Source organism: Diorhabda carinulata, chromosome 1, assembly GCF_026250575.1.
Source record: "Diorhabda carinulata isolate Delta chromosome 1, icDioCari1.1, whole genome shotgun sequence".
Taxonomy (NCBI): domain Eukaryota; kingdom Metazoa; phylum Arthropoda; class Insecta; order Coleoptera; family Chrysomelidae; genus Diorhabda; species Diorhabda carinulata.
The window spans coordinates 16383488-16395801 of record NC_079460.1 but is presented as its reverse complement, the minus strand read 5'-3'; the positions used below and the strand labels follow the sequence as shown (position 1 = coordinate 16395801).

At 32.8% G+C, this 12314-nt stretch overlaps 1 protein-coding gene across 1 annotated transcript in view; it reads right to left on the bottom strand.

Moving 5' to 3' along the window:
* LOC130891864 (probable G-protein coupled receptor 158) overlaps window positions 1-12314 on the bottom strand; it is a 419687-nt gene that overhangs the window by 275506 nt on the left and 131867 nt on the right. The gene's annotated exons all lie outside the window — the stretch shown is intronic.

The window sequence follows — 12314 nt, the reverse complement described above, 5'->3', positions numbered from 1 at the left end:
ATTTTGCAGTTTCAAAAAATTGTCTAATAACGTTTTATCGTACAGAAGGAAGTACATCGATTCCAACCATACTTCCCTAGATCCATTTGTAAATTTCCAAAATTTATGTTCATAAATAATTTGCTTGTCTAGAATGCAAAATAAAATCGTAACATGATAATAACTACAGAAAACAAAGGCATTTTGTTAATCTATTCAGGTTGAACAACTTGAATCCTCTGCAACTTTTCTCATTTCCTTCGCGAAATTATTGGTTGAAACATATTTCAAACAAGGCAAACTGAGAGAATTCATTTTAGACCCGTCACGTATTTTGAACTTTTGATTTTGTCAAATTTGTAATTACTACCAAGTAAAATCATTACATAGACGCAAATCCTTTTGCAGCTTCTCATTGTTTTTTTCTCAAATACGGTCACATAGTAGTGAATGCGGTATTATCACATTAAACTTTAGATTCGTATTAATATAGTGATATATCAATATAGTGATATTCCTTGAGTTCCCAATTTATGGAAACACAATTTTTCCAAACCCTTCTCGCCCTATTGTTATTATACTTATTCTCCTTCTTTCTAGAATGGATGACCATATTGTTCTATTCATTGCCAGTAAGTCTTCCATGGCAGGCGAAGTCCAGCATTATCGCCATCGTTTAGTTGCTCTTCCCTGTGGTCTCTTCCTTTTGTGTTGTTCATTTTTGTGTCCTTAACTACCCTACTGTCCATTCTTTATAAATGTTTGTTCCAGAATTTTCACATATGTCTTGTGTTCCCATTTTCCGTTATCTTCACAATATCGAGTAGAGTTTTGCCTTCTTAGTTTTCATTTTGACTGTTCTCATCGGCTGTAGTAGTTTTATATATCTTGACTTTACTCTCAATATTTGTTCTTCCAAAAATATATCTTCCAGGATATATTTTGAAATTAGAGCCGCTTCCATTATTTTTACTGTCACTTCATTGAACACGTTTCCATGACTCGATATGTCCGCTCCCAGGTATTGAAAATGAGTCACTTGCTCGATAACATTTGAGGTGATTTCCAACTTAGATCGTATGGGTTCTTTGGTCGTTATTAGGCATTTGGTCTTCTCAGTATTGATGACAATGTTGAGTTGTTTTGCTTTCGGGTTAAAGGAATGTAGTAGCGTTTGAAGATTTTTTTCAGTATAGGCAATAAGGACAGTATCGTCAATATATCAGACGACGTGGATGTATTTATTGTGAAACCCGCTGCTTTGGTCAAATTTTCTATTATTTTTCCATTATCAAATTAAATATGAAAGGATTGAGTGAGCCTTCTAGTCAGATTACTGTATTTACATTTATATCTACAGGGAGGGTGTCCCACGACGAGTTGAAACTATCTGTATATGACAAAATACTTATAGTAATATCATGAAAATTCCTACGGTTGGTTTTTCGGATACGACTTTTTTTAACTAAAATATTTTCATAGTTGGCCAACCTCCGGTTCTACCGGAAGTCGACTGTAACTTTGTTATTTTAAATAAAACACCCTGTATATTAATACATTTTTGAAATCTACTTAAAATTTTTGGTGTACTGTTGTCTGAAAACTTTTTTCGAAAAATGCATACTTTTTGAGTTATAAATTCTTTTTTAAAAAATTTGACCGTTGCTAAACCTTATAAATTATTTTTTTTACGAGGATACCCTTAAAGATATGGAAATGGTCTCTATTTGGTGACTTTTAGCAGACGTATTTGAATCTATGTTGAAAAATTTTTCATTTTATACAGGGTGAGTATAAAGAGTGTTCAAAGTTCAAAGTTCATAAATATCAAATTTCTTAATTATTTCCTATATCTAAACCTTACCGTTATCCGTATATTAAATATTTTCTTCAAATTTTTATAGATGCAGGTGTAGTCTAAATTTTATTTTGACCCGTTGATACAAGCACTAAGAAATAAAAAAGTATTTTTCTTTATCTTGTCAAGGACTATATAAAAAATCAAATAAAATTTTATTTACTAATCCTATTCCAACTTTTATTCGTTTCCGAGATATTTGTGGTTTATTATTGTATTTTTTAAAAAGTTTAAATTTTTTATGTATACTTTTAGTAGGCTTTGTAATAAATGACAACTGTCATTAGTCAATTATTGATACTAAATCGTTAAAATCATGAATCGAGAATTCAATAATGAATAAATAAAATTTAGGCCACGCCTGCATCTCCGAAAAGAAAACATTTAATATTTGGATAACTGTTAGTTTTAGGTATAGGAAAGTATACATGAATTTGCCTCATATTTTACCCCTAAATGCATTAAAATAGAAAAAACCGGGTTATATTAATGAAGTTATACTTTGAACAATTTTTATATACACCCAATATAAAATGTAAAATTTTTCAACATAGATTCAAATACGTCTGACCTTGCTAAAAACAACCGAACGGAAACCATCTTCATATCATTATGATTTTTGTTTTGCACAAAGTATTAATACCTTGTATTAGGTACTGTATGATTTAGTCTCTTACCTCTCAATATTTATGGGACATCATTTAATCTCACTCTGTCAAAATCTTTTCTCATATCGACAAAGCACATATATGCAGGTTTATTGTATTATTAATATACTGTGTCTCTAAATGAATTTGAGTTGTTGCAAAAATATGTCAGAGATATTTGGATGTCCATATTTGTATTAAGTTTTTGTTCTCCATAAAAGGGGATTCCGTATCCCGTAGGGGATGTATCATGCTTATAGTGGAAAATGATTCATTTAGGTGTTAATACTAGTAAACTAGGTTTCATCAAAAATTAAATAACGTATCGATTGAGACAAAAACACTGTTACCAAAAACGTTTTCCAAAGTGCTAGTTCACATTAGAATATCAACATTTACATATACCTACGTAGTATAATAACCGTGACAATGATATTGTAGATTCATGCTAACCTCCAGAAATTACAGTTAATGTTGATTATGCCGGAAGAACTGCCACATATAAGTAAATTTCTGGAAACAGCATCGGTTATAAATAAAGAGAATGAACCATAAGTAATTAACAACGAGGCTATGGAAGTTGCTGTACTGTATACGCCCATTTAATGTGGCTAATTTACATTTTGAGAGGATGGAATTCGTGTTTATGTCAAATTCTGAATACATTGCTAAGGAAAGTGCATTGGAAATTTGTTTTATGTTACTGATTGATTTTTTTACTGGTAACTAATCACGTTGCTAGATCAGTTATATAGATATAGTATCTGTTGTACTTGCTTGTAATCTCAGTACTTCCTAACACTTAGTGTATTTTAATTAAAAATTCAATTTGAATTTATTTAAATAGTAAAATAATATTCATTATGGTATACACCACCAGTCAAAAGTTTTTGCCCTCCCCATTATCCATTCATTAAATTTCAATTATATTTTACTATAAAAACTAAAAATAATGGTATCCGTTGTTTGTTCATTATACGAACGTATGTTTATATGTTGGCTGATTTGTTTATTATTTTTTAACTGTGAATCAGTTTTCTGGTATTTATGATTATAGTTTAGTCCTTTAGTAAGTGTTGAAATCAAAGAACTATCAATTGAAACTCGTGTATCCATTAAAAGTCTTCATAGTCTCGAAAAGCGGCTACAGCCGCTGAAGATAAGTGTATTGTATTAAACAGTAAACGTGATCAACGACTCACAGCCCCACAGTAACAGCTCAGCTGAATGAATCTACAGTGGAGAGGAGATTGAGATAAGCTGTTCTTTTTGGAAGGGCGGCAGTGGAGAAACCTTTTTAAAGATGTCAAATTAAAATCTTGAGATTACAGTCGGATTCGAGACCTGGTAAAAATTAAAAGCATTTTGAAGAAACAGACAGAAAATGTATCTTCTAGCATGACAACGATCCCTAGAATTCTTTCTGTCCAAAAAGTATTTGAAAGAATTGGAAATGAAGAATGTACTAGTAGTGATAAACAAATAGAACAAGGAAATCAGAAAGCAACGTCCTACTTCCTCTTCCCATAAAATTGGTGAAAAACGAATGGAACCAAATAGACGACGATTTTTTGTCGAAATTGTTATAGGAAACGCCAAAATTGTGCACCGAAATAATAAAATAAAAAGGGAGTTAGCTCGTTGAATAAAAAAATTATCAAATTCTACCACATTATCTTCATTTGCTGTAAATATGAACTATAGATTAGGCATAGAAATCGTGAAAAACCTAGAAATGTCTTCCAGCTTTGATTTCCTCAATCAGGCTTCTGTTTTGTATGTTGTTACATTTTGTGTTATGTAGATATTGAATGAAATATTATAAAATTTCAATACCAATGATAATTATAACCGTTATGATTAAATAAGTACACGATTCGAAGAACTACGGACGATTAATAAGAAAAATAAAAGCGACGAAACCTTTGAGTACAACAGATCATATTTCGAGTATATGCCATTATATCATACTCTACTTTCCCATGGTTTGTCGAATATTTATTCATTTCAATTTTGAACGTGGGTATAACACCTAGATATTTCATTGCTATCTAATGTTAATGTTATTGGGTTGTTTTATGATAGTGAAGCTTAAATTGATGCATTTTGTTGTTGATACGTATAAAGTTAGTAGATTATTATTTAGTCATAAACTTATCTCTTGCAATGCTATTTCTGCTGAGAGTTTAACCCCTTTTTTTGTGAAAATAATAGTTGTATCGTCCGCGTAAGACCCAATACAGTTTCTTGTGGAAAACCTGTCTATAATATGGAGCTGGAGCTCTTAGCATCACCTACTTTCACGCGTTGGCTTCTATTTGACAAATAATGTAAGCGTTCTAAAGCTACACCTCTTATATCATAGTTACTTCGCTTGTCGAGAAGATTGTTGTGAGAGACTGTGTTGAAAGAGGAAAAATCATTATATTACTTTAACTGCATCCTCAAAAATTTTAGCTAGGTTATATATCTCTGAAATAGGCCTATAATTAGTTAATTCGCTGGGATCACCTGATTTGTACACGGTAGTGACTCTTTCCATTCACTTAAATTTTTTTCTGATTGGAAGCAGATATTAATAATGTGTGCTGAAGATAGAATGATAGAATAAACAAGGGATCCTGAGTTTTCTTCAAAGTGATTCATTCCAAAATGGATTAATTCGAAACAATGATTCCTTCATCAGACTTTCTGAAAGTCGTCGTCGTTTTTTGCTCTTTTGTTTGATATCGTCAAGAAACCATTCTCATGAAAAAATGAAAATCCACCATAAGCCAGTAGGAAATATGTTGATTGTCCATTTCCTTTTTTGTTCAATTCTGGCTGGTGACTATTGAATTAATTTGGATATAGAGACACTTTTACTCCTACATACCGTTCTTAATGTAACGAAGTATTCAAAACAATTGGACAAAATTTTTATTCACTCATTTCACAATACTTCAAGTTCAATATTTCTCCACATGATATTTCAGTTACAATTCAGATGACAGATCATATCGGAAATCACTCAAATACTTGTGAAAAAGTGGCTGTGAAAAAAAAAACAAATGATGCTAGGACTTCGAGGCAATAACTATTCCCATTCACGTATATTTTTGTTGCTCGTATTATGTTGTCTAAACAAGGAGCGGTATTACTTATTAGTTTACTTATTAAACTAGTTAGGTACTTTATTCTCAGTTATGGGTTTGAGGATTATCTTGGATTCTACTCCATCTTTTTTGAGAAGACTTCTATTGTTTGTTTCTTATTGTTTATATAATCATTGTTTTCTGACACTACTTGATATTCGAGGATGGTCCAAATATGATCGGGTCAAATGCTGTAAATGGCGCTCCTATATGTTTTTAAGGTCAGGGTTTAATTATGTGTTAGTTCACTAACAATGTGGAATAGTTTTCGTTTGCCTGAGTGAACGTCAAGTTCCGACTGCCGCACCTTTGCGCAAAGTAATGTCATTTAATTTGTTTTTTGTTGTGATAAGGAATTAAACGTACCAAAACATACCATAACACAAATATTCTTCGGCGTTCACGAAATCAATCCGGTAGTGAAAGCCTGAGTACGTCTATTGTATTCAAATGGGCGAAAGCGTTCAAAGATGGTCGCGAAATCGTCGAAAATAAGCCGCATGATCGTCAACCGCAAACCAGCATCATACCAGACAACATTCTCCGCGAAGGACATCTCAATTTGGAGAGCCGTACGATAAATGTTCTAAACATTTCGGTTGATCTTGGCATAAATATTGGTAGTGTAGAGCTTATCATCCATGAACACCTTTAATACCCCAGAATAACGGTACACAAACTGTTAAACTTCAATTAAACAATTATGCAGTTGAAAATTTGCCGTCGCTAGCTGACGCAAGACGAGGCAGAGAGGACGGTTTTTTAATGCGAATTTCACTACAGACAAAAAATAAGTTCACTATCACACTCCCGAGCGCAATGTGTCGTCTAAAAAGTGGAGAAAGAAGGAGGAAAGAGCGCCTGTCAAAGCGAGGACAACCAAGTATTCTGGAACAGAAGGGGAGTGCTTTACATTGACTTCCTGCGCACACAACGTTCTATAAATCGCATTTCAGCACGAAGTGCGATTTTTCTCGCGCTACTCCCGCTCAATACAATAACAAAACTGGGGTGGAAGATACTGGAATATCTCTCCTATAATCCGGATTTATCACTCTGTTTAATTAGTGAGGGGATTTACCTGGAAAACTGTGAAGTTTTTCTTAATATTTTCGTAAATAAATAAATGTGTGCGTTTGTCTCGATTATATGTGAATCGTCCTCGTATTTTCAATTTGCTTCGTCAAAAAAAAAGTTTTCTGATAGCAATTCAGCTTTAATCTCAAATTAATAGCAGAATTGAAATTATGCACTTTGATTTAGGTATTGAGTATTAGTATTTTTGTTATAACGTTTGGTCGTATTTTTCTATTTTTTATAATAGTGGATAGTTTTCATTTGAATATTCTGTATAAAGTTTGTGTTTGAATTTTCACACCACTGCTCTTGATCAGAAAATGTATTATTTAATCACAAGTGCCATAAATTATTCCATATTATGATCAAATCAAATACAGTTCCAATTATGAATAAACCGTAACTGAATGTAGAATTGATTCAATTTTTATCATATATAATTATTTAAATTGACCAATGCTTTCATAATAAATTAAAAAACCACATATGAACAGAGCTATTGTTCTCGTATATTAAATTTATATATTTCAATCAACAGTGAATAGAAATACCCAACTAGAAAAAAATCCAATTACATCTTCTAACAGAAATTCTAATCAATTTATCAGAAATCTAAATGACACATAATGCGCTACATTGTATCTACTACTGAATAAGTATTTTGGAATTCTGAGTGAAAGTGTCACGGATTTGTAACCTTGTAACTTCATATTTGGTAAGTTCGTCGTCGTTGTAACATACCGTGATAGGAGAAATTATATTATTTTTTTCGAATTGATACACTTTTTCTCCAGCTTCCCTCACGTTATTTTCCCGTATTTTATTATTTTATCTACCGCTACCATTAGGGTTTCTTAAACTCTGAGAATTCCAAAAAAAGATAAATTACAACTGGAGGTAGTAGAATGGAAAAGTTGTTCCAGTCCATTAATTTTATTGAATTTATAAACACATGTAGGTACGAATTCCAGATACACACAATAAGTGTTTCGATTTAAAAATTATTATGTGTTTCAAATCATATGATTTCCTCATGAACATTTGATTCAATACAGATAAAAAACAAGTTGTGATACATTGCTCGGAAACTGTACATGATGATAGTTTGCTTTATGAATTAAACAAATGAATCATAGTTGCCAGTCCTGTGTTCTAGAAGTTACAATTATATACGTTATAAACTTGCCTTTTTGGGAGAAGGATAGTGAGGTGGTGGTACTTCTTTTCTCATCACGTTAATCCAACTCTCTCTGTATACTGTACTGTGGATAGCATCAGTAGTAGTTGTAGCTCTAGTACATTCTTCTATTTGGCACGAGTAACTTCTAGGAGAACGATTCTTCAATGTAAGTTATCTATATTCCTACTTATATTCTTTCTAGGTATATTATATACTTATATTTCTACATAACAGGAAACACGAAGAAACAAAAAAAGATGATAAATAACCGTCATTATAAATTTGTTTGTCCTTCTCTTTATTTTATATTTGTATCTTAATATTATAACACTAGTTTTATTTGATTGGTTTTATTCCTTTTTATTGAATCTTGTTCTTTCTACAGTTTCATTTATATACTTGTGTTGATTGAGGGTGAGGGGCCTCCAATTGGTGTAAACGTGATGAAACTATATCCAAAATTACTGGTATATTTCTAACTTAATAACAACTAATAGTACCTACCACGATTATTGATCTCAGTCAAAATGTCGGTGACCCTAGTACATGTATACTTTCCAATTATAACTGTTTTTATAATTTATGCTGATGCGAATATGCAAGATTTGTTATTTATTTCTTCGTGTTTCTAACGAGACGTGTCCTTTAGTTAACTGGAATTACACGTTTTTGATTAATCGGGACTTACAATACAACCAAAAAGCTAGCATTTCTCCGAAAGGAAGAAAATTGGCTTCTTCTGAAAATATCTCTGCTGGAACCAGAGTATAACGCTCAAGAAGTATTATCTGATTACACCAATAATAACAAATAGTCCTTCTTAGGTCCACAATTTATTCAGCTTATTTATGATGAACAAGAAAAACCATTTTTCGATCAATCAATTAATAAAATAATGTTCGTCCATAGACTTTTACCCTTTAGTCTATTAATAGCAGGTTTTATTTTATAGAAATTTGGATAAAAACTACTGCAACGTATCTTCAGAGCTTGGTGCTTTGGCTGGTATGTCAAATTCGCTACCTTTCACATACTGACTAAAAAAACCTCCTCTATCTCTAGCCTCTCATTCTTCCGCAAGATTGCCATTAGGAAGAAGAATCCAACTATAGAGCTCTTCCTTCAATGACTTCTTCTCTGTCGATTCTGCTGCTTCTTCCATTTATTCTTTTCAGAGCGAAGTTTTTTGAACACCTAAGCGGTGAAACGTGCTACTTCTATTTTAGCTTCCCAGGTGTGACGAAGCATTCTGAATCGCGGGAATACGAAAAATACGTGCTCCGCACTTTCGTTGTTTCCTGCACGAATTGGGGACATCGGGGAACCGTCATCTTCGAACCTGTGAAGGTATTCTCTGGAGCGGTATGCGATATGTAATAATACATGAACCAGAAATTTTTTCTTTCTGTGATTCCTTCTTTCATTCTTACTTTCATTTCAATTGATAAGTTCTCTCACTTGTCTATTTTGTTTTCTGTTTTCATTACTATGGATATGCTCATCAAATTTTCACTGCTGTCAAAATATCATCCCCTAATAGCAGTTGAGATTATTAGTTATTAAATTAATTTTACTTCTCAATCGATTGGTTTAGTATCAAATTAAAACTTGACTTGTGAGAGATAGTCTAGTATTCAGTTCACAATGTTTTGTTACTCTGATTCAATAGCCAGATGTCGTTATAGGGCCCCACTTCAAATTACCAAAGGTTGATGTCCTTTGCATCAGGCGCTTTGGCGTGAACCTATTGACATCACTGAGGCTTGCCAAAGTGTTTTAACCGCGCGCTTGACGTTATTTGCATGAACCAGCGGCAATCCGGGTAGTCCTTGATGCCCATAGTGTGAAGATGGCGTCTTAGATAGTTATAAAGTTCAGTCACCAGACGAATTTTGCGCTTATTCAAGTGGAGCACTTGTTTGACAAGAAAGGCAGAAGGCCCATCTATGTGTGCATTAGCTCATTCCAGGTCTCTATGTATCTCCGCAGACCGTTGAGAGATGTAATAGTAGAACAATGGGTTCCCGGTCCGTTGGTAGATTTGTCGAACCCAATTTCGTGAGCGAGTCCGCCTCTTTGCTCTTATTGCCCAAGTGACCGGGCACCAAAAACGAGCTGGACCACTAGTTTTTGTAGGACTTTGCTAGTGCCCAGCACAAGCCTAGAGCACACCGTTTCGATTGTGATTATTGTAGTTGAATCTATTTATTGGCATTGGCATGAGTTTCTCTTAAAAAACGCAAAATTGAATTTGTTCGTTAAATAGAATAGAGATCAGTGACTTTTTGAATGAAACATAGGTTTAGATTTGTCTTGATCTAATGACAGATGCCTTTTGACAGGAGCAGTGTGACAATTTTGACCCTCTCTCTTAATTTCACTATAAAGGTTTGAAAAATCGTCGTCTGATATGTAGTGAAGTTTATTATGTATGAATTGTTATGTACTTTTCAGGGTTTTTTCTGGTCTGTTAGTTATGAACGTTAAAATATCATTTTAAATAGAGTTGGAAACGGTCACATTACAGATTATTCGCTTAACTTAAGGAGATGTGAATCACATAATAAAATAAATTGCTGAACGTGAATTAAATGACTGGCATCAGAAAAGTAGGTATGTGAGGTTGGGAGTGATGAATACGGATGACAAAAATAATAGAAACGCGGAATAAAATAGCAGCGCAACAAGGGGAAGCTATTAATCTTTTTATTACGCTTGATGAGAACATTCACAAAATATATGTTCATAACAAAAATAAAATTCACCTCACTTGACATGGTTTATTACACCAAAAATCACATAGGGCTAATTTTTACATTGTGCTTCTCATATCAATAATGATTTCAAAATTATTTATGAGCAAATCGGCTTCAATAGATGTTAATCGATAATATCTGACAGAGGTATATATACGAGTATATAAGAATTGATATCAATGATCTCAATCGAGGTCAATAGACATCAGAAGACATATATCAATATAAAGTGATAATCGATTTCAATCGGCTTCGATGGATATCAATCGATAACTTCTGACAAATTTAGACGCCAATTCATTTGAATATACACATGGCCGAACGCCCGAACGCTCATTATTTGGTTGTAATAGTAAGAAAACACTTTGCGCTTTGAGACTAAAATATTTTTTGCGTGAATGGGTTCTGTTATTTTTTAGAAACATTTTGTCTTTTGCCACCCTGTGTTAGTGCCGCCCGGGTGCCATACACCCCTTGAACCCCCGGTATGGCTCAGCCCTGAAGATTTTATGTGATTTTGCCTCAATCGACGTCAATAGACATTAATCAACATTAAGTGACAATCGACCTCAATCGGCTTCAATGGATGTTAATCGACCATATCTGACAGAATATATAATAATTGATGTGATTCGACCTCAATCCACGTCAGAATACATCAATCAACATGAAGTGATAATCGACCTAAATCGGCTTTAATGGATGTTAATCGACAATATATGATAAAAGTAAATGACAATTCACCTGAATGTATAAGAATTGATGTGACTGAACCTCAATCGACGTCAATAGACATGAATCGACCTCAATCGGGTTCAAAGAATTTTAATCGGCAATATCTGACAAAAGTAAACGACAATTCTTCTCAATTTATATGAGAATTGATGTGATTTGACCTCCATCGACGTCAATAGACATCAATCAACATGAAGTTGATCTCAATCGGATTCAATGGATGTTAATCGACAATATATGACAACAGTAAACGACAATTCAGTTGTTCATTCACCAAAAATATTTACAAAGTTTTTATTAGATTAGATTAGAAATATCCAGATCCTTTTATTTGTTATTGTATAAACTGTTCTTATGAGGAACTATGATAACACGTAATATTTATTATTGAAAATTCACATCAACATGCTACAAAAGTATTTGCTTGCTGATTTTCCACCTAAGCGACGCGTCTCGGAGAATTATACTTGCATATTGAATATTCCACCTATCCCGAGACGAGTTTCACATTCATAATTGCTCGTCGCGTTTCATTAATGTATATTAAAATATTTTCACATATTTAATCATACTAATGGTAGGATTTATTATTGACGTTCCACGTATACAAAAAAAAATCTGCATTTTTCATCAAACATACATCAATCAAATAAAATTAGGATGTTGTTAAAATATTTGCGGTTTAATATCCTCTACATAGAAATTAGTTTTTTTTTTCATATTAAAATTTAAGTTTCTTAGTGTATTGTACATGGAAACGATAAAATTTTTTGATTAGAGAATTAAAAGACCTTTTATGATATCTATCTCCAATTTAAAATATTAAAAGAAACAATAATTAATATTCTAGACTAGATACCTATTTTGAATTTGTTTACAGAGTTCTAGTCAGTATATTTTCCGCTAAACTCATTTGTGATATTAGTAGATACGATGCTCGAATCACTT